Below are 24084 nucleotides of genomic sequence, written 5' to 3' on the forward strand. Positions count from 1 at the left end.
TTTTCTCAGTGCAGCTCCACATTCCTCAATTGGGTCGATCAGCCTGGCAGTCAGAGACTCCCTAGAACTGTTTTCCTGGGGCAGTTTGAAAGTTGGGAATGTCTAGCTCTCCAAGGAAGACAGGCCTGTGTTTACCATAGCTTTCAATACAAATGTGATTCCAAGGGTTCCTCACTCTAGATGGTGCTCTAAAGCCATAGGAGAGAGTATCCACACACACTGTTCTCTAATAGAAACTGTGCAAAACCAAGCATCCATTTGTACAGAAAGGCACTCTCCTGTTGAAGCCCCACGTTGACCAAGGTTTCATCCAAACTGCTGCAGGCCTTTCTGGATGGAGAAACTGCAGTTTACTTGAAGGCTAGGTTCATGTTTTGTGTGTTTTCTATATCAAGACTGTTGTGGGATGAGATCCTCGCAAAGGATGGCAAGCAACTTGTTTCTTTAGATAGAATCACTTTTCCCCAAAGAGGCTTGCCAGCAGTGAAGAAAAGTCAAGCAACAAGGGTGTTTGGTATGCATCTAAGAGGGCTCATGAATCCCGCTTGAATATGGGGTTATGAATGTTTTGCCATCAGGCTGCAAAGTGAATGTTGACACAAAGCCTCTGATCCTACAGCTTCCAAGCTGTGAAAGAGACACCCATGCCACACACTGCAACATTCTATAGTGAACTTTGCTCCAGAGAGGTTCTGCATAGGATTTATGGCTGAAGTGGGAGTAGGCCCTACACAGTTGTAGGTGATACTGGGACTTACCAGAGCCTAGCAGGGCCCAGGGAAAAACTGTTCAATTACTTCATGCTGGAGGCAAATTCGAATTTCTGTTTAAAGCAGAGAGACTTTTGCTATGACTTTCCAGGATGAATGCTAAGCACAATGTTTTTCTCTCTACAGCCCCAAGTTCCTCATTGGGGCTGACCAGCCTGGCAGTCAGAGACTCCCTAGTACTGCGTTCCTGAGGCAGTTTGAAAGCTGTGGAAATCTAGCTCTTCAGTGAACAGAGGCCTGCATTTAACATTGCTTTGCATACAAAGATGATTCCAAGGGCTCCTCTCTCTACAGGGTGCTCTGAAGCCACAGGAGAAACTACCCACACTCACTGTTCTCTAATGGAAACTGTGAAACCAAGCATCCATTTGTACAGAAAGTCACTCTCCTGTTGAAGCACTACATTGACCAAGGTTTCATGGAAAGTGCTGTAGGACATTCTGGATGGAGAGCCTGAAGCTCACATGGAGGCTATTGGTCCAATTTCACTCACCGTCGAATTAGAGTGCTGTGGGATGAGGTTCTAGCAAGGAATGGCAAGCACCCCGTTTCTTTCAATTAGACTCACATGTTCTCAGGAACACTTACCAACAGTGGAGAGAAGATGGGCAACAAGGGTGATTTCCATGCAGCCTGGAGACCACAACTGTCCTGCTTCCCTTTGTGTAAATAACTGCTACTCCCAGGAGGCTCCAATATCAAAGTGGTCACACTGCCTCTATATCTGCAGTTTCCAAACCATGATAAGACACACAGGCCACACACTGAGCCCTTCCATGAATAAATTTTGCTCCACAGAGGGTCTGCATGCCATGTATGGCCTAAGCGAGTGAAGGCCCTAGGAAGTCTAGGGGACCCTGGGACTTGCCATTGCCTCGTAGTGCTCAGGGAAAACATGTCCATTTTCTTCAGGTTGGATGCAAATTCGAGTTTCTGCTTCAGGTAAAAGAGGTCAGGTAGGAGAGCCCAGGGTGAAGGCAAAGCACAGAGTTTTTTCCATGCAGCTCCAGTTTCCTCACCTGGGCCAACAAGCATGGAAGGAAAAGCCTCCCTACAACTGGATTCCTGAGGAAGTTTCAAAGCAGAGGGAACTCTGACTACACAAGCTAGAGTGCCCTGCTTAGGCCTTCCCTCTGACAACCAAGTCAATCCCAAGGGCCTATGGGTTGGAGCTGCTTTAAAGGGACAAGAGTGACTTTGGGCACACAGTGTTCCCCCATGGAAAATGGTGCTGAACCGAGCATAAATTTCCTCTTGCAAGGTTTCTTAACATTAAAATACTACATTGAATAAGGTTTCATGGACACTGCTGCAGGCCTTTCTGGATGGAAAAATTGCAGCTTACTTAGAGGCTACTGGTAAATTTTCATGAGTCTTCTAGGTAAAGAGGATAAGCTGCTAGGAAGGGGTTGCAAGCACCTTGTTCTCTTGGAATACACTCAGTCTTCACCAAAGAGGCTTGCCAGCAGTGAAGAAAAGTCAAACAACAATGGTGTATGTCATGCAGATAAGATGCTGCATGAATCCTGGTTGAAAATGGACTAATGACTATTTGGCCCTCAGGCCCCAATATGAACATTGACACACAGCCTCCATATCTGCAGCTTCCAAGCATGAAAGAGACAAAAATGCTACACAATGGGACCACCTCTAATGAACTTTGCTCTGTAGAGACTGCATAGTGTGTAAGTCATAAGCGGGAGCAGTTGCTAGGTAGGCCTGGGTGACAGTGAGACTTGCCAGGCCCTAGCAGTGCTCAGGGAAAAGCTGTACTTTTTCTTCAGGCTGGATGCAATTCAAGGCTCTGCTTGAGGTAGAGACAGGTCAGGTAGCAGATCCCTGGTTGAAGGCAAAGCACAGAGTTGTTCTGTGCTGCTTCGATTTCCACACCCAGGCTGGGAAGCATGGAAGGAAAAGCCTCTCTAGAACTGGGTACCTGAGCAAGTTTCAGAGCAGGGGGAAGTCTGGTTCTATAAGCAAGAGAGCCCTGCTTAGGCCTTCACTCTTGCAATAAGGGTGATCCCAAGTACCTGTGGGTTGGAGGATGCTATTAAGACACTGGAGAGATTTTCAGCAAATAGTGTTCCCCCATGGAAAATGGTGTAGACCAGAGAGTCCGTTTCCTCCTGCAAGGCATTGTAGCATGAAAGCAGTCCATTGACTAAGATTTCATGGAAACTGCTTTAGGCATTTCTGCATGGAAAAACTGTGGCTAACTTGGAGGCTAGTAGTGAAGTTTAGTTTGTCCTCTAGATCAGGAGTGTTGTAGGATGAGATCTTGGCAAGGGATTGCAAGCAACTTGTTTCTTTGGAATAGACTCACTTTTCCCCAAAGAGGCTTGCCAGCAGTGAAGAAAAGTCTAGCAGCAATGGTGTTTGGCATGCAGCTAAGAGGCCACATGAATCATGCTTGAAAATGGGGTTATGACTGTTTTGCCATCAGTCCCTATTGTGAAAGTTGACACACAGCCTCTGATTCTGCAGCTTCAGAGCAGTGAAAGAGTCACACGTGCCACACAGTGCAATGTTGTATAATGAACATTGCTCAGAGAGGTTCTGCATGGGGTGTATGCCCTAAGCAGGAGCAGGGCCTAGGTAGGCCTAGGTGACAGTGGGACTTGCCAGGGCCTAGCAGGGCTCAGGGGGAAACTGTTAGCTTGCTTCATGCTGGAGGCAAGTTCCAGTTTCTGCTTAAGGTAAAGAGACTTCTCTTAGGACTTCCCAGGATGAATGGTAAGCACATTGTTTTTCTCAGTGCAGCTCCACATTCCTCACTTGGGTCGATCAGCCTGGCAGTCAGAGACTCCCTAGAACTGTTTTCCTGGGGCAGTTTGAAAGTTGGGAATGTCTAGCTCTCCAAGGAAGACAGGCCTGTGTTTACCATAGCTTTAAATACAAATGTGATTCCAAGGGTTCCTCACTTTAGATGGTGCTCTAAAGCCATAGGAGAGAGTATCCACACACACTGTTCTCTAATAGAAACTGTGCAAAACCAAGCATCCATTTGTACAGAAAGGCACTCTCCTGTTGAAGCCCCACGTTGACCAAGGTTTCATCCAAACTGCTGCAGGCCTTTCTGGATGGAGAAACTGCAGTTTACTTGAAGGCTAGGTTCATGTTTTGTGTGTTTTCTATATCAAGACTGTTGTGGGATGAGATCCTCGCAAAGGATGGCAAGCAACTTGTTTCTTTAGATAGAATCACTTTTCCCCAAAGAGGCTTGCCAGCAGTGAAGAAAAGTCAAGCAACAAGGGTGTTTGGTATGCATCTAAGAGGGCTCATGAATCCCGCTTGAATATGGGGTTATGAATGTTTTGCCATCAGGCTGCAAAGTGAATGTTGACACAAAGCCTCTGATCCTACAGCTTCCAAGCTGTGAAAGAGACACCCATGCCACACACTGCAACATTCTACAGTGAACTTTGCTCCAGAGAGGTTCTGCATAGGATTTATGGCTGAAGTGGGAGTAGGCCCTACACAGTTGTAGGTGATACTGGGACTTACCAGAGCCTAGCAGGGCCCAGGGAAAAACTGTTCAATTACTTCATGCTGGAGGCAAATTCGAATTTCTGTTTAAAGCAGAGAGACTTTTGGTATGACTTTCCAGGATGAATGCTAAGCACAATGTTTTTCTCTCTACAGCCCCAAGTTCCTCATTGGGGCTGACCAGCCTGGCAGTCAGAGACTCCCTAGTACTGCGTTCCTGAGGCAGTTTGAAAGCTGTGGAAATCTAGCTCTTCAGTGAACAGAGGCCTGCATTTAACATTGCTTTGCATACAAAGATGATTCCAAGGGCTCCTCTCTCTACAGGGTGCTCTGAAGCCACAGGAGAAACTACCCACACTCACTGTTCTCTAATGGAAACTGTGAAACCAAGCATCCATTTGTACAGAAAGTCACTCTCCTGTTGAAGCACTACATTGACCAAGGTTTCATGGAAAGTGCTGTAGGACATTCTGGATGGAGAGCCTGAAGCTCACATGGAGGCTATTGGTCCAATTTCACTCACCGTCGAATTAGAGTGCTGTGGGATGAGGTTCTAGCAAGGAATGGCAAGCACCCCGTTTCTTTCAATTAGACTCACATGTTCTCAGGAACACTTACCAACAGTGGAGAGAAGATGGGCAACAAGGGTGATTTCCATGCAGCCTGGAGACCACAACTGTCCTGCTTCCCTTTGTGTAAATAACTGCTACTCCCAGGAGGCTCCAATATCAAAGTGGTCACACTGCCTCTATATCTGCAGTTTCCAAACCATGATAAGACACACAGGCCACACACTGAGCCCTTCCATGAATAAATTTTGCTCCACAGAGGGTCTGCATGCCATGTATGGCCTAAGCGAGTGAAGGCCCTAGGAAGTCTAGGGGACCCTGGGACTTGCCATTGCCTCGTAGTGCTCAGGGAAAACATGTCCATTTTCTTCAGGTTGGATGCAAATTCGAGTTTCTGCTTCAGGTAAAAGAGGTCAGGTAGGAGAGCCCAGGGTGAAGGCAAAGCACAGAGTTTTTTCCATGCAGCTCCAGTTTCCTCACCTGGGCCAACAAGCATGGAAGGAAAAGCCTCCCTACAACTGGATTCCTGAGGAAGTTTCAAAGCAGAGGGAACTCTGACTACACAAGCTAGAGTGCCCTGCTTAGGCCTTCCCTCTGACAACCAAGTCAATCCCAAGGGCCTATGGGTTGGAGCTGCTTTAAAGAGACAAGAGTGACTTTGGGCACACAGTGTTCCCCCATGGAAAATGGTGCTGAACCGAGCATAAATTTCCTCTTGCAAGGTTTCTTAACATTAAAATACTACATTGAATAAGGTTTCATGGACACTGCTGCAGGCCTTTCTGGATGGAAAAATTGCAGCTTACTTAGAGGCTACTGGTAAATTTTCATGAGTCTTCTAGGTAAAGAGGAGAAGCTGCTAGGAAGGGGTTGCAAGCACCTTGTTCTCTTGGAATACACTCAGTCTTCACCAAAGAGGCTTGCCAGCAGTGAAGAAAAGTCAAACAACAATGGTGTATGTCATGCAGATAAGATGCTGCATGAATCCTGGTTGAAAATGGACTAATGACTATTTTGCCCTCAGGCCCCAATATGAACATTGAGACACAGCCTCCATATCTGCAGCTTCCAAGCATGAAAGAGACAAAAATGCTACACAATGGGACCACCTCTAATGAACTTTGCTCTGTAGAGACTGCATAGTGTGTAAGTCATAAGCGGGAGCAGTTGCTAGGTAGGCCTGGGTGACAGTGAGACTTGCCAGGCCCTAGCAGTGCTCAGGGAAAAGCTGTACTTTTTCTTCAGGCTGGATGCAATTCAAGGCTCTGCTTGAGGTAGAGACAGGTCAGGTAGCAGATCCCTGGTTGAAGGCAAAGCACAGAGTTGTTCTGTGCTGCTTCGATTTCCACACCCAGGCTGAGAAGCATGGAAGGAAAAGCCTCTCTAGAACTGGGTACCTGAGCAAGTTTCAGAGCAGGGGGAAGTCTGGCTCTATAAGCAAGAGAGCCCTGCTTAGGCCTTCACTCTTGCAATAAGGGTGATCCCAAGTACCTGTGGGTTGGAGGATGCTATTAAGACACTGGAGAGATTTTCAGCAAATAGTGTTCCCCCATGGAAAATGGTGTAGACCAGAGAGTCCGTTTCCTCCTGCAAGGCATTGTAGCATGAAAGCAGTCCATTGACTAAGATTTCATGGAAACTGCTTTAGGCATTTCTGCATGGAAAAGCTGTGGCTAACTTGGAGGCTAGTAGTGAAGTTTAGTTTGTCCTCTAGATCAGGAGTGTTGTAGGATGAGATCTTGGCAAGGGATTGCAAGCAACTTGTTTCTTTGGAATAGACTCACTTTTCCCCAAAGAGGCTTGCCAGCAGTGAAGAAAAGTCTAGCAGCAATGGTGTTTGGCATGCAGCTAAGAGGCCACATGAATCATGCTTGAAAATGGGGTTATGACTGTTTTGCCATCAGTCCCTATTGTGAAAGTTGACACACAGCCTCTGATTCTGCAGCTTCAGAGCAGTGAAAGAGTCACACGTGCCACACAGTGCAATGTTGTATAATGAACATTGCTCAGAGAGGTTCTGCATGGGGTGTATGCCCTAAGCAGGAGCAGGGCCTAGGTAGGCCTAGGTGACAGTGGGACTTGCCAGGGCCTAGCAGGGCTCAGGGGGAAACTGTTAGCTTGCTTCATGCTGGAGGCAAGTTCCAGTTTCTGCTTAAGGTAAAGAGACTTCTCTTAGGACTTCCCAGGATGAATGGTAAGCACATTGTTTTTCTCAGTGCAGCTCCACATTCCTCACTTGGGTCGATCAGCCTGGCAGTCAGAGACTCCCTAGAACTGTTTTCCTGGGGCAGTTTGAAAGTTGGGAATGTCTAGCTCTCCAAGGAAGACAGGCCTGTGTTTACCATAGCTTTAAATACAAATGTGATTCCAAGGGTTCCTCACTCTAGATGGTGCTCTAAAGCCATAGGAGAGAGTATCCACACACACTGTTCTCTAATAGAAACTGTGCAAAACCAAGCATCCATTTGTACAGAAAGGCACTCTCCTGTTGAAGCCCCACGTTGACCAAGGTTTCATCCAAACTGCTGCAGGCCTTTCTGGATGGAGAAACTGCAGTTTACTTGAAGGCTAGGTTCATGTTTTGTGTGTTTTCTATATCAAGACTGTTGTGGGATGAGATCCTCGCAAAGGATGGCAAGCAACTTGTTTCTTTAGATAGAATCACTTTTCCCCAAAGAGGCTTGCCAGCAGTGAAGAAAAGTCAAGCAACAAGGGTGTTTGGTATGCATCTAAGAGGGCTCATGAATCCCGCTTGAATATGGGGTTATGAATGTTTTGCCATCAGGCTGCAAAGTGAATGTTGACACAAAGCCTCTGATCCTACAGCTTCCAAGCTGTGAAAGAGACACCCATGCCACACACTGCAACATTCTACAGTGAACTTTGCTCCAGAGAGGTTCTGCATAGGATTTATGGCTGAAGTGGGAGTAGGCCCTACACAGTTGTAGGTGATACTGGGACTTACCAGAGCCTAGCAGGGCCCAGGGAAAAACTGTTCAATTACTTCATGCTGGAGGCAAATTCGAATTTCTGTTTAAAGCAGAGAGACTTTTGCTATGACTTTCCAGGATGAATGCTAAGCACAATGTTTTTCTCTCTACAGCCCCAAGTTCCTCATTGGGGCTGACCAGCCTGGCAGTCAGAGACTCCCTAGTACTGCGTTCCTGAGGCAGTTTGAAAGCTGTGGAAATCTAGCTCTTCAGTGAACAGAGGCCTGCATTTAACATTGCTTTGCATACAAAGATGATTCCAAGGGCTCCTCTCTCTACAGGGTGCTCTGAAGCCACAGGAGAAACTACCCACACTCACTGTTCTCTAATGGAAACTGTGAAACCAAGCATCCATTTGTACAGAAAGTCACTCTCCTGTTGAAGCACTACATTGACCAAGGTTTCATGGAAAGTGCTGTAGGACATTCTGGATGGAGAGCCTGAAGCTCACATGGAGGCTATTGGTCCAATTTCACTCACCGTCGAATTAGAGTGCTGTGGGATGAGGTTCTAGCAAGGAATGGCAAGCACCCCGTTTCTTTCAATTAGACTCACATGTTCTCAGGAACACTTACCAACAGTGGAGAGAAGATGGGCAACAAGGGTGATTTCCATGCAGCCTGGAGACCACAACTGTCCTGCTTCCCTTTGTGTAAATAACTGCTACTCCCAGGAGGCTCCAATATCAAAGTGGTCACACTGCCTCTATATCTGCAGTTTCCAAACCATGATAAGACACACAGGCCACACACTGAGCCCTTCCATGAATAAATTTTGCTCCACAGAGGGTCTGCATGCCATGTATGGCCTAAGCGAGTGAAGGCCCTAGGAAGTCTAGGGGACCCTGGGACTTGCCATTGCCTCGTAGTGCTCAGGGAAAACATGTCCATTTTCTTCAGGTTGGATGCAAATTCGAGTTTCTGCTTCAGGTAAAAGAGGTCAGGTAGGAGAGCCCAGGGTGAAGGCAAAGCACAGAGTTTTTTCCATGCAGCTCCAGTTTCCTCACCTGGGCCAACAAGCATGGAAGGAAAAGCCTCCCTACAACTGGATTCCTGAGGAAGTTTCAAAGCAGAGGGAACTCTGACTACACAAGCTAGAGTGCCCTGCTTAGGCCTTCCCTCTGACAACCAAGTCAATCCCAAGGGCCTATGGGTTGGAGCTGCTTTAAAGAGACAAGAGTGACTTTGGGCACACAGTGTTCCCCCATGGAAAATGGTGCTGAACCGAGCATAAATTTCCTCTTGCAAGGTTTCTTAACATTAAAATACTACATTGAATAAGGTTTCATGGACACTGCTGCAGGCCTTTCTGGATGGAAAAATTGCAGCTTACTTAGAGGCTACTGGTAAATTTTCATGAGTCTTCTAGGTAAAGAGGATAAGCTGCTAGGAAGGGGTTGCAAGCACCTTGTTCTCTTGGAATACACTCAGTCTTCACCAAAGAGGCTTGCCAGCAGTGAAGAAAAGTCAAACAACAATGGTGTATGTCATGCAGATAAGATGCTGCATGAATCCTGGTTGAAAATGGACTAATGACTATTTGGCCCTCAGGCCCCAATATGAACATTGACACACAGCCTCCATATCTGCAGCTTCCAAGCATGAAAGAGACAAAAATGCTACACAATGGGACCATCTCTAATGAACTTTGCTCTGTAGAGACTGCATAGTGTGTAAGTCATAAGCGGGAGCAGTTGCTAGGTAGGCCTGGGTGACAGTGAGACTTGCCAGGCCCTAGCAGTGCTCAGGGAAAAGCTGTACTTTTTCTTCAGGCTGGATGCAATTCAAGGCTCTGCTTGAGGTAGAGACAGGTCAGGTAGCAGATCCCTGGTTGAAGGCAAAGCACAGAGTTGTTCTGTGCTGCTTCGATTTCCACACCCAGGCTGAGAAGCATGGAAGCAAAAGCCTCTCTAGAACTGGGTACCTGAGCAAGTTTCAGAGCAGGGGGAAGTCTGGTTCTATAAGCAAGAGATCCCTGCTTAGGCCTTCACTCTTGCAATAAGGGTGATCCCAAGTACCTGTGGGTTGGAGGATGCTATTAAGACACTGGAGAGATTTTCAGCAAATAGTGTTCCCCCATGGAAAATGGTGTAGACCAGAGAGTCCGTTTCCTCCTGCAAGGCATTGTAGCATGAAAGCAGTCCATTGACTAAGATTTCATGGAAACTGCTTTAGGCATTTCTGCATGGAAAAACTGTGGCTAACTTGGAGGCTAGTAGTGAAGTTTAGTTTGTCCTCTAGATCAGGAGTGTTGTAGGATGAGATCTTGGCAAGGGATTGCAAGCAACTTGTTTCTTTGGAATAGACTCACTTTTCCCCAAAGAGGCTTGCCAGCAGTGAAGAAAAGTCTAGCAGCAATGGTGTTTGGCATGCAGCTAAGAGGCCACATGAATCATGCTTGAAAATGGGGTTATGACTGTTTTGCCATCAGTCCCTATTGTGAAAGTTGACACACAGCCTCTGATTCTGCAGCTTCAGAGCAGTGAAAGAGTCACACGTGCCACACAGTGCAATGTTGTATAATGAACATTGCTCAGAGAGGTTCTGCATGGGGTGTATGCCCTAAGCAGGAGCAGGGCCTAGGTAGGCCTAGGTGACAGTGGGACTTGCCAGGGCCTAGCAGGGCTCAGGGGGAAACTGTTAGCTTGCTTCATGCTGGAGGCAAGTTCCAGTTTCTGCTTAAGGTAAAGAGACTTCTCTTAGGACTTCCCAGGATGAATGGTAAGCACATTGTTTTTCTCAGTGCAGCTCCACATTCCTCACTTGGGTCGATCAGCCTGGCAGTCAGAGACTCCCTAGAACTGTTTTCCTGGGGCAGTTTGAAAGTTGGGAATGTCTAGCTCTCCAAGGAAGACAGGCCTGTGTTTACCATAGCTTTAAATACAAATGTGATTCCAAGGGTTCCTCACTCTAGATGGTGCTCTAAAGCCATAGGAGAGAGTATCCACACACACTGTTCTCTAATAGAAACTGTGCAAAACCAAGCATCCATTTGTACAGAAAGGCACTCTCCTGTTGAAGCCCCACGTTGACCAAGGTTTCATCCAAACTGCTGCAGGCCTTTCTGGATGGAGAAACTGCAGTTTACTTGAAGGCTAGGTTCATGTTTTGTGTGTTTTCTATATCAAGACTGTTGTGGGATGAGATCCTCGCAAAGGATGGCAAGCAACTTGTTTCTTTAGATAGAATCACTTTTCCCCAAAGAGGCTTGCCAGCAGTGAAGAAAAGTCAAGCAACAAGGGTGTTTGGTATGCATCTAAGAGGGCTCATGAATCCCGCTTGAATATGGGGTTATGAATGTTTTGCCATCAGGCTGCAAAGTGAATGTTGACACAAAGCCTCTGATCCTACAGCTTCCAAGCTGTGAAAGAGACACCCATGCCACACACTGCAACATTCTACAGTGAACTTTGCTCCAGAGAGGTTCTGCATAGGATTTATGGCTGAAGTGGGAGTAGGCCCTACACAGTTGTAGGTGATACTGGGACTTACCAGAGCCTAGCAGGGCCCAGGGAAAAACTGTTCAATTACTTCATGCTGGAGGCAAATTCGAATTTCTGTTTAAAGCAGAGAGACTTTTGCTATGACTTTCCAGGATGAATGCTAAGCACAATGTTTTTCTCTCTACAGCCCCAAGTTCCTCATTGGGGCTGACCAGCCTGGCAGTCAGAGACTCCCTAGTACTGCGTTCCTGAGGCAGTTTGAAAGCTGTGGAAATCTAGCTCTTCAGTGAACAGAGGCCTGCATTTAACATTGCTTTGCATACAAAGATGATTCCAAGGGCTCCTCTCTCTACAGGGTGCTCTGAAGCCACAGGAGAAACTACCCACACTCACTGTTCTCTAATGGAAACTGTGAAACCAAGCATCCATTTGTACAGAAAGTCACTCTCCTGTTGAAGCACTACATTGACCAAGGTTTCATGGAAAGTGCTGTAGGACATTCTGGATGGAGAGCCTGAAGCTCACATGGAGGCTATTGGTCCAATTTCACTCACCGTCGAATTAGAGTGCTGTGGGATGAGGTTCTAGCAAGGAATGGCAAGCACCCCGTTTCTTTCAATTAGACTCACATGTTCTCAGGAACACTTACCAACAGTGGAGAGAAGATGGGCAACAAGGGTGATTTCCATGCAGCCTGGAGACCACAACTGTCCTGCTTCCCTTTGTGTAAATAACTGCTACTCCCAGGAGGCTCCAATATCAAAGTGGTCACACTGCCTCTATATCTGCAGTTTCCAAACCATGATAAGACACACAGGCCACACACTGAGCCCTTCCATGAATAAATTTTGCTCCACAGAGGGTCTGCATGCCATGTATGGCCTAAGCGAGTGAAGGCCCTAGGAAGTCTAGGGGACCCTGGGACTTGCCATTGCCTCGTAGTGCTCAGGGAAAACATGTCCATTTTCTTCAGGTTGGATGCAAATTCGAGTTTCTGCTTCAGGTAAAAGAGGTCAGGTAGGAGAGCCCAGGGTGAAGGCAAAGCACAGAGTTTTTTCCATGCAGCTCCAGTTTCCTCACCTGGGCCAACAAGCATGGAAGGAAAAGCCTCCCTACAACTGGATTCCTGAGGAAGTTTCAAAGCAGAGGGAACTCTGACTACACAAGCTAGAGTGCCCTGCTTAGGCCTTCCCTCTGACAACCAAGTCAATCCCAAGGGCCTATGGGTTGGAGCTGCTTTAAAGAGACAAGAGTGACTTTGGGCACAGTGTTCCCCCATGGAAAATGGTGCTGAACCGAGCATAAATTTCCTCTTGCAAGGTTTCTTAACATTAAAATACTACATTGAATAAGGTTTCATGGACACTGCTGCAGGCCTTTCTGGATGGAAAAATTGCAGCTTACTTCGAGGCTACTGGTAAATTTTCATGAGTCTTCTAGGTAAAGAGGATAAGCTGCTAGGAAGGGGTTGCAAGCACCTTGTTCTCTTGGAATACACTCAGTCTTCACCAAAGAGGCTTGCCAGCAGTGAAGAAAAGTCAAACAACAATGGTGTATGTCATGCAGATAAGATGCTGCATGAATCCTGGTTGAAAATGGACTAATGACTATTTGGCCCTCAGGCCCCAATATGAACATTGACACACAGCCTCCATATCTGCAGCTTCCAAGCATGAAAGAGACAAAAATGCTACACAATGGGACCACCTCTAATGAACTTTGCTCTGTAGAGACTGCATAGTGTGTAAGTCATAAGCGGGAGCAGTTGCTAGGTAGGCCTGGGTGACAGTGAGACTTGCCAGGCCCTAGCAGTGCTCAGGGAAAAGCTGTACTTTTTCTTCAGGCTGGATGCAATTCAAGGCTCTGCTTGAGGTAGAGACAGGTCAGGTAGCAGATCCCTGGTTGAAGGCAAAGCACAGAGTTGTTCTGTGCTGCTTCGATTTCCACACCCAGGCTGAGAAGCATGGAAGGAAAAGCCTCTCTAGAACTGGGTACCTGAGCAAGTTTCAGAGCAGGGGGAAGTCTGGCTCTATAAGCAAGAGAGCCCTGCTTAGGCCTTCACTCTTGCAATAAGGGTGATCCCAAGTACCTGTGGGTTGGAGGATGCTATTAAGACACTGGAGAGATTTTCAGCAAATAGTGTTCCCCCATGGAAAATGGTGTAGACCAGAGAGTCCGTTTCCTCCTGCAAGGCATTGTAGCATGAAAGCAGTCCATTGACTAAGATTTCATGGAAACTGCTTTAGGCATTTCTGCATGGAAAAGCTGTGGCTAACTTGGAGGCTAGTAGTGAAGTTTAGTTTGTCCTCTAGATCAGGAGTGTTGTAGGATGAGATCTTGGCAAGGGATTGCAAGCAACTTGTTTCTTTGGAATAGACTCACTTTTCCCCAAAGAGGCTTGCCAGCAGTGAAGAAAAGTCTAGCAGCAATGGTGTTTGGCATGCAGCTAAGAGGCCACATGAATCATGCTTGAAAATGGGGTTATGACTGTTTTGCCATCAGTCCCTATTGTGAAAGTTGACACACAGCCTCTGATTCTGCAGCTTCAGAGCAGTGAAAGAGTCACACGTGCCACACAGTGCAATGTTGTATAATGAACATTGCTCAGAGAGGTTCTGCATGGGGTGTATGCCCTAAGCAGGAGCAGGGCCTAGGTAGGCCTAGGTGACAGTGGGACTTGCCAGGGCCTAGCAGGGCTCAGGGGGAAACTGTTAGCTTGCTTCATGCTGGAGGCAAGTTCCAGTTTCTGCTTAAGGTAAAGAGACTTCTCTTAGGACTTCCCAGGATGAATGGTAAGCACATTGTTTTTCTCAGTGCAGCTCCACATTCCTCAATTGGGTCGATCAGCCTGGCAGTCAGAGACTCCCTAGAACTGTTTTCCTGGGGCAGTTTGAAAGTTGGGAATGTCTAGCTCTCCAAGGAAGACAGGCCTGTGTTTACCATAGCTTTAAATACAAATGTGATTCCAAGGGTTCCTCACTCTAGATGGTGCTCTAAAGCCATAGGAGAGAGTATCCACACACACTGTTCTCTAATAGAAACTGTGCAAAACCAAGCATCCATTTGTACAGAAAGGCACTCTCCTGTTGAAGCCCCACGTTGACCAAGGTTTCATCCAAACTGCTGCAGGCCTTTCTGGATGGAGAAACTGCAGTTTACTTGAAGGCTAGGTTCATGTTTTGTGTGTTTTCTATATCAAGACTGTTGTGGGATGAGATCCTCGCAAAGGATGGCAAGCAACTTGTTTCTTTAGATAGAATCACTTTTCCCCAAAGAGGCTTGCCAGCAGTGAAGAAAAGTCAAGCAACAAGGGTGTTTGGTATGCATCTAAGAGGGCTCATGAATCCCGCTTGAATATGGGGTTATGAATGTTTTGCCATCAGGCTGCAAAGTGAATGTTGACACAAAGCCTCTGATCCTACAGCTTCCAAGCTGTGAAAGAGACACCCATGCCACACACTGCAACATTCTACAGTGAACTTTGCTCCAGAGAGGTTCTGCATAGGATTTATGGCTGAAGTGGGAGTAGGCCCTACACAGTTGTAGGTGATACTGGGACTTACCAGAGCCTAGCAGGGCCCAGGGAAAAACTGTTCAATTACTTCATGCTGGAGGCAAATTCGAATTTCTGTTTAAAGCAGAGAGACTTTTGCTATGACTTTCCAGGATGAATGCTAAGCACAATGTTTTTCTCTCTACAGCCCCAAGTTCCTCATTGGGGCTGACCAGCCTGGCAGTCAGAGACTCCCTAGTACTGCGTTCCTGAGGCAGTTTGAAAGCTGTGGAAATCTAGCTCTTCAGTGAACAGAGGCCTGCATTTAACATTGCTTTGCATACAAAGATGATTCCAAGGGCTCCTCTCTCTACAGGGTGCTCTGAAGCCACAGGAGAAACTACCCACACTCACTGTTCTCTAATGGAAACTGTGAAACCAAGCATCCATTTGTACAGAAAGTCACTCTCCTGTTGAAGCACTACATTGACCAAGGTTTCATGGAAAGTGCTGTAGGACATTCTGGATGGAGAGCCTGAAGCTCACATGGAGGCTATTGGTCCAATTTCACTCACCGTCGAATTAGAGTGCTGTGGGATGAGGTTCTAGCAAGGAATGGCAAGCACCCCGTTTCTTTCAATTAGACTCACATGTTCTCAGGAACACTTACCAACAGTGGAGAGAAGATGGGCAACAAGGGTGATTTCCATGCAGCCTGGAGACCACAACTGTCCTGCTTCCCTTTGTGTAAATAACTGCTACTCCCAGGAGGCTCCAATATCAAAGTGGTCACACTGCCTCTATATCTGCAGTTTCCAAACCATGATAAGACACACAGGCCACACACTGAGCCCTTCCATGAATAAATTTTGCTCCACAGAGGGTCTGCATGCCATGTATGGCCTAAGCGAGTGAAGGCCCTAGGAAGTCTAGGGGACCCTGGGACTTGCCATTGCCTCGTAGTGCTCAGGGAAAACATGTCCATTTTCTTCAGGTTGGATGCAAATTCGAGTTTCTGCTTCAGGTAAAAGAGGTCAGGTAGGAGAGCCCAGGGTGAAGGCAAAGCACAGAGTTTTTTCCATGCAGCTCCAGTTTCCTCACCTGGGCCAACAAGCATGGAAGGAAAAGCCTCCCTACAACTGGATTCCTGAGGAAGTTTCAAAGCAGAGGGAACTCTGACTACACAAGCTAGAGTGCCCTGCTTAGGCCTTCCCTCTGACAACCAAGTCAATCCCAAGGGCCTATGGGTTGGAGCTGCTTTAAAGGGACAAGAGTGACTTTGGGCACACAGTGTTCCCCCATGGAAAATGGTGCTGAACCGAGCATAAATTTCCTCTTGCAAGGTTTCTTAACATTAAAATACTACATTGAATAAGGTTTCATGGACACTGCTGCAGGCCTTTCTGGATGGAAAAATTGCAGCTTACTTAGAGGCTACTGGTAAATTTTCATGAGTCTTCTAGGTAAAGAGGATAAGCTGCTAGGAAGGGGTTGCAAGCACCTTGTTCTCTTGGAATACACTCAGTCTTCACCAAAGAGGCTTGCCAGCAGTGAAGAAAAGTCAAACAACAATGGTGTATGTCATGCAGATAAGATGCTGCATGAATCCTGGTTGAAAATGGACTAATGACTATTTGGCCCTCAGGCCCCAATATGAACATTGACACACAGCCTCCATATCTGCAGCTTCCAAGCATGAAAGAGACAAAAATGCTACACAATGGGACCACCTCTAATGAACTTTGCTCTGTAGAGACTGCATAGTGTGTAAGTCATAAGCGGGAGCAGTTGCTAGGTAGGCCTGGGTGACAGTGAGACTTGCCAGGCCCTAGCAGTGCTCAGGGAAAAGCTGTACTTTTTCTTCAGGCTGGATGCAATTCAAGGCTCTGCTTGAGGTAGAGACAGGTCAGGTAGCAGATCCCTGGTTGAAGGCAAAGCACAGAGTTGTTCTGTGCTGCTTCGATTTCCACACCCAGGCTGGGAAGCATGGAAGGAAAAGCCTCTCTAGAACTGGGTACCTGAGCAAGTTTCAGAGCAGGGGGAAGTCTGGTTCTATAAGCAAGAGAGCCCTGCTTAGGCCTTCACTCTTGCAATAAGGGTGATCCCAAGTACCTGTGGGTTGGAGGATGCTATTAAGACACTGGAGAGATTTTCAGCAAATAGTGTTCCCCCATGGAAAATGGTGTAGACCAGAGAGTCCGTTTCCTCCTGCAAGGCATTGTAGCATGAAAGCAGTCCATTGACTAAGATTTCATGGAAACTGCTTTAGGCATTTCTGCATGGAAAAACTGTGGCTAACTTGGAGGCTAGTAGTGAAGTTTAGTTTGTCCTCTAGATCAGGAGTGTTGTAGGATGAGATCTTGGCAAGGGATTGCAAGCAACTTGTTTCTTTGGAATAGACTCACTTTTCCCCAAAGAGGCTTGCCAGCAGTGAAGAAAAGTCTAGCAGCAATGGTGTTTGGCATGCAGCTAAGAGGCCACATGAATCATGCTTGAAAATGGGGTTATGACTGTTTTGCCATCAGTCCCTATTGTGAAAGTTGACACACAGCCTCTGATTCTGCAGCTTCAGAGCAGTGAAAGAGTCACACGTGCCACACAGTGCAATGTTGTATAATGAACATTGCTCAGAGAGGTTCTGCATGGGGTGTATGCCCTAAGCAGGAGCAGGGCCTAGGTAGGCCTAGGTGACAGTGGGACTTGCCAGGGCCTAGCAGGGCTCAGGGGGAAACTGTTAGCTTGCTTCATGCTGGAGGCAAGTTCCAGTTTCTGCTTAAGGTAAAGAGACTTCTCTTAGGACTTCCCAGGATGAATGGTAAGCACATTGTTTTTCTCAGTGCAGCTCCACATTCCTCACTTGGGTCGATCAGCCTGGCAGTCAGAGACTCCCTAGAACTGTTTTCCTGGGGCAGTTTGAAAGTTGGGAATGTCTAGCTCTCCAAGGAAGACAGGCCTGTGTTTACCATAGCTTTAAATACAAATGTGATTCCAAGGGTTCCTCACTTTAGATGGTGCTCTAAAGCCATAGGAGAGAGTATCCACACACACTGTTCTCTAATAGAAACTGTGCAAAACCAAGCATCCATTTGTACAGAAAGGCACTCTCCTGTTGAAGCCCCACGTTGACCAAGGTTTCATCCAAACTGCTGCAGGCCTTTCTGGATGGAGAAACTGCAGTTTACTTGAAGGCTAGGTTCATGTTTTGTGTGTTTTCTATATCAAGACTGTTGTGGGATGAGATCCTCGCAAAGGATGGCAAGCAACTTGTTTCTTTAGATAGAATCACTTTTCCCCAAAGAGGCTTGCCAGCAGTGAAGAAAAGTCAAGCAACAAGGGTGTTTGGTATGCATCTAAGAGGGCTCATGAATCCCGCTTGAATATGGGGTTATGAATGTTTTGCCATCAGGCTGCAAAGTGAATGTTGACACAAAGCCTCTGATCCTACAGCTTCCAAGCTGTGAAAGAGACACCCATGCCACACACTGCAACATTCTACAGTGAACTTTGCTCCAGAGAGGTTCTGCATAGGATTTATGGCTGAAGTGGGAGTAGGCCCTACACAGTTGTAGGTGATACTGGGACTTACCAGAGCCTAGCAGGGCCCAGGGAAAAACTGTTCAATTACTTCATGCTGGAGGCAAATTCGAATTTCTGTTTAAAGCAGAGAGACTTTTGCTATGACTTTCCAGGATGAATGCTAAGCACAATGTTTTTCTCTCTACAGCCCCAAGTTCCTCATTGGGGCTGACCAGCCTGGCAGTCAGAGACTCCCTAGTACTGCGTTCCTGAGGCAGTTTGAAAGCTGTGGAAATCTAGCTCTTCAGTGAACAGAGGCCTGCATTTAACATTGCTTTGCATACAAAGATGATTCCAAGGGCTCCTCTCTCTACAGGGTGCTCTGAAGCCACAGGAGAAACTACCCACACTCACTGTTCTCTAATGGAAACTGTGAAACCAAGCATCCATTTGTACAGAAAGTCACTCTCCTGTTGAAGCACTACATTGACCAAGGTTTCATGGAAAGTGCTGTAGGACATTCTGGATGGAGAGCCTGAAGCTCACATGGAGGCTATTGGTCCAATTTCACTCACCGTCGAATTAGAGTGCTGTGGGATGAGGTTCTAGCAAGGAATGGCAAGCACCCCGTTTCTTTCAATTAGACTCACATGTTCTCAGGAACACTTACCAACAGTGGAGAGAAGATGGGCAACAAGGGTGATTTCCATGCAGCCTGGAGACCACAACTGTCCTGCTTCCCTTTGTGTAAATAACTGCTACTCCCAGGAGGCTCCAATATCAAAGTGGTCACACTGCCTCTATATCTGCAGTTTCCAAACCATGATAAGACACACAGGCCACACACTGAGCCCTTCCATGAATAAATTTTGCTCCACAGAGGGTCTGCATGCCATGTATGGCCTAAGCGAGTGAAGGCCCTAGGAAGTCTAGGGGACCCTGGGACTTGCCATTGCCTCGTAGTGCTCAGGGAAAACATGTCCATTTTCTTCAGGTTGGATGCAAATTCGAGTTTCTGCTTCAGGTAAAAGAGGTCAGGTAGGAGAGCCCAGGGTGAAGGCAAAGCACAGAGTTTTTTCCATGCAGCTCCAGTTTCCTCACCTGGGCCAACAAGCATGGAAGGAAAAGCCTCCCTACAACTGGATTCCTGAGGAAGTTTCAAAGCAGAGGGAACTCTGACTACACAAGCTAGAGTGCCCTGCTTAGGCCTTCCCTCTGACAACCAAGTCAATCCCAAGGGCCTATGGGTTGGAGCTGCTTTAAAGAGACAAGAGTGACTTTGGGCACACAGTGTTCCCCCATGGAAAATGGTGCTGAACCGAGCATAAATTTCCTCTTGCAAGGTTTCTTAACATTAAAATACTACATTGAATAAGGTTTCATGGACACTGCTGCAGGCCTTTCTGGATGGAAAAATTGCAGCTTACTTAGAGGCTACTGGTAAATTTTCATGAGTCTTCTAGGTAAAGAGGATAAGCTGCTAGGAAGGGGTTGCAAGCACCTTGTTCTCTTGGAATACACTCAGTCTTCACCAAAGAGGCTTGCCAGCAGTGAAGAAAAGTCAAACAACAATGGTGTATGTCATGCAGATAAGATGCTGCATGAATCCTGGTTGAAAATGGACTAATGACTATTTTGCCCTCAGGCCCCAATATGAACATTGACACACAGCCTCCATATCTGCAGCTTCCAAGCATGAAAGAGACAAAAATGCTACACAATGGGACCACCTCTAATGAACTTTGCTCTGTAGAGACTGCATAGTGTGTAAGTCATAAGCGGGAGCAGTTGCTAGGTAGGCCTGGGTGACAGTGAGACTTGCCAGGCCCTAGCAGTGCTCAGGGAAAAGCTGTACTTTTTCTTCAGGCTGGATGCAATTCAAGGCTCTGCTTGAGGTAGAGACAGGTCAGGTAGCAGATCCCTGGTTGAAGGCAAAGCACAGAGTTGTTCTGTGCTGCTTCGATTTCCACACCCAGGCTGAGAAGCATGGAAGGAAAAGCCTCTCTAGAACTGGGTACCTGAGCAAGTTTCAGAGCAGGGGGAAGTCTGGCTCTATAAGCAAGAGAGCCCTGCTTAGGCCTTCACTCTTGCAATAAGGGTGATCCCAAGTACCTGTGGGTTGGAGGATGCTATTAAGACACTGGAGAGATTTTCAGCAAATAGTGTTCCCCCATGGAAAATGGTGTAGACCAGAGAGTCCGTTTCCTCCTGCAAGGCATTGTAGCATGAAAGCAGTCCATTGACTAAGATTTCATGGAAACTGCTTTAGGCATTTCTGCATGGAAAAGCTGTGGCTAACTTGGAGGCTAGTAGTGAAGTTTAGTTTGTCCTCTAGATCAGGAGTGTTGTAGGATGAGATCTTGGCAAGGGATTGCAAGCAACTTGTTTCTTTGGAATAGACTCACTTTTCCCCAAAGAGGCTTGCCAGCAGTGAAGAAAAGTCTAGCAGCAATGGTGTTTGGCATGCAGCTAAGAGGCCACATGAATCATGCTTGAAAATGGGGTTATGACTGTTTTGCCATCAGTCCCTATTGTGAAAGTTGACACACAGCCTCTGATTCTGCAGCTTCAGAGCAGTGAAAGAGTCACACGTGCCACACAGTGCAATGTTGTATAATGAACATTGCTCAGAGAGGTTCTGCATGGGGTGTATGCCCTAAGCAGGAGCAGGGCCTAGGTAGGCCTAGGTGACAGTGGGACTTGCCAGGGCCTAGCAGGGCTCAGGGGGAAACTGTTAGCTTGCTTCATGCTGGAGGCAAGTTCCAGTTTCTGCTTAAGGTAAAGAGACTTCTCTTAGGACTTCCCAGGATGAATGGTAAGCACATTGTTTTTCTCAGTGCAGCTCCACATTCCTCAATTGGGTCGATCAGCCTGGCAGTCAGAGACTCCCTAGAACTGTTTTCCTGGGGCAGTTTGAAAGTTGGGAATGTCTAGCTCTCCAAGGAAGACAGGCCTGTGTTTACCATAGCTTTAAATACAAATGTGATTCCAAGGGTTCCTCACTCTAGATGGTGCTCTAAAGCCATAGGAGAGAGTATCCACACACACTGTTCTCTAATAGAAACTGTGCAAAACCAAGCATCCATTTGTACAGAAAGGCACTCTCCTGTTGAAGCCCCACGTTGACCAAGGTTTCATCCAAACTGCTGCAGGCCTTTCTGGATGGAGAAACTGCAGTTTACTTGAAGGCTAGGTTCATGTTTTGTGTGTTTTCTATATCAAGACTGTTGTGGGATGAGATCCTCGCAAAGGATGGCAAGCAACTTGTTTCTTTAGATAGAATCACTTTTCCCCAAAGAGGCTTGCCAGCAGTGAAGAAAAGTCAAGCAACAAGGGTGTTTGGTATGCATCTAAGAGGGCTCATGAATCCCGCTTGAATATGGGGTTATGAATATTTTGCCATCAGGCTGCAAAGTGAATGTTGACACAAAGCCTCTGATCCTACAGCTTCCAAGCTGTGAAAGAGACACCCATGCCACACACTGCAACATTCTATAGTGAACTTTGCTCCAGAGAGGTTCTGCATAGGATTTATGGCTGAAGTGGGAGTAGGCCCTACACAGTTGTAGGTGATACTGGGACTTACCAGAGCCTAGCAGGGCCCAGGGAAAAACTGTTCAATTACTTCATGCTGGAGGCAAATTCGAATTTCTGTTTAAAGCAGAGAGACTTTTGCTATGACTTTCCAGGATGAATGCTAAGCACAATGTTTTTCTCTCTACAGCCCCAAGTTCCTCATTGGGGCTGACCAGCCTGGCAGTCAGAGACTCCCTAGTACTGCGTTCCTGAGGCAGTTTGAAAGCTGTGGAAATCTAGCTCTTCAGTGAACAGAGGCCTGCATTTAACATTGCTTTGCATACAAAGATGATTCCAAGGGCTCCTCTCTCTACAGGGTGCTCTGAAGCCACAGGAGAAACTACCCACACTCACTGTTCTCTAATGGAAACTGTGAAACCAAGCATCCATTTGTACAGAAAGTCACTCTCCTGTTGAAGCACTACATTGACCAAGGTTTCATGGAAAGTGCTGTAGGACATTCTGGATGGAGAGCCTGAAGCTCACATGGAGGCTATTGGTCCAATTTCACTCACCGTCGAATTAGAGTGCTGTGGGATGAGGTTCTAGCAAGGAATGGCAAGCACCCCGTTTCTTTCAATTAGACTCACATGTTCTCAGGAACACTTACCAACAGTGGAGAGAAGATGGGCAACAAGGGTGATTTCCATGCAGCCTGGAGACCACAACTGTCCTGCTTCCCTTTGTGTAAATAACTGCTACTCCCAGGAGGCTCCAATATCAAAGTGGTCACACTGCCTCTATATCTGCAGTTTCCAAACCATGATAAGACACACAGGCCACACACTGAGCCCTTCCATGAATAAATTTTGCTCCACAGAGGGTCTGCATGCCATGTATGGCCTAAGCGAGTGAAGGCCCTAGGAAGTCTAGGGGACCCTGGGACTTGCCATTGCCTCGTAGTGCTCAGGGAAAACATGTCCATTTTCTTCAGGTTGGATGCAAATTCGAGTTTCTGCTTCAGGTAAAAGAGGTCAGGTAGGAGAGCCCAGGGTGAAGGCAAAGCACAGAGTTTTTTCCATGCAGCTCCAGTTTCCTCACCTGGGCCAACAAGCATGGAAGGAAAAGCCTCCCTACAACTGGATTCCTGAGGAAGTTTCAAAGCAGAGGGAACTCTGACTACACAAGCTAGAGTGCCCTGCTTAGGCCTTCCCTCTGACAACCAAGTCAATCCCAAGGGCCTATGGGTTGGAGCTGCTTTAAAGGGACAAGAGTGACTTTGGGCACACAGTGTTCCCCCATGGAAAATGGTGCTGAACCGAGCATAAATTTCCTCTTGCAAGGTTTCTTAACATTAAAATACTACATTGAATAAGGTTTCATGGACACTGCTGCAGGCCTTTCTGGATGGAAAAATTGCAGCTTACTTAGAGGCTACTGGTAAATTTTCATGAGTCTTCTAGGTAAAGAGGATAAGCTGCTAGGAAGGGGTTGCAAGCACCTTGTTCTCTTGGAATACACTCAGTCTTCACCAAAGAGGCTTGCCAGCAGTGAAGAAAAGTCAAACAACAATGGTGTATGTCATGCAGATAAGATGCTGCATGAATCCTGGTTGAAAATGGACTAATGACTATTTGGCCCTCAGGCCCCAATATGAACATTGACACACAGCCTCCATATCTGCAGCTTCCAAGCATGAAAGAGACAAAAATGCTACACAATGGGACCACCTCTAATGAACTTTGCTCTGTAGAGACTGCATAGTGTGTAAGTCATAAGCGGGAGCAGTTGCTAGGTAGGCCTGGGTGACAGTGAGACTTGCCAGGCCCTAGCAGTGCTCAGGGAAAAGCTGTACTTTTTCTTCAGGCTGGATGCAATTCAAGGCTCTGCTTGAGGTAGAGACAGGTCAGGTAGCAGATCCCTGGTTGAAGGCAAAGCACAGAGTTGTTCTGTGCTGCTTCGATTTCCACACCCAGGCTGGGAAGCATGGAAGGAAAAGCCTCTCTAGAACTGGGTACCTGAGCAAGTTTCAGAGCAGGGGGAAGTCTGGTTCTATAAGCAAGAGAGCCCTGCTTAGGCCTTCACTCTTGCAATAAGGGTGATCCCAAGTACCTGTGGGTTGGAGGATGCTATTAAGACACTGGAGAGATTTTCAGCAAATAGTGTTCCCCCATGGAAAATGGTGTAGACCAGAGAGTCCGTTTCCTCCTGCAAGGCATTGTAGCATGAAAGCAGTCCATTGACTAAGATTTCATGGAAACTGCTTTAGGCATTTCTGCATGGAAAAACTGTGGCTAACTTG

Source organism: Hippopotamus amphibius, chromosome 4 (assembly GCF_030028045.1).
Source record: "Hippopotamus amphibius kiboko isolate mHipAmp2 chromosome 4, mHipAmp2.hap2, whole genome shotgun sequence".
Taxonomy (NCBI): domain Eukaryota; kingdom Metazoa; phylum Chordata; class Mammalia; order Artiodactyla; family Hippopotamidae; genus Hippopotamus; species Hippopotamus amphibius.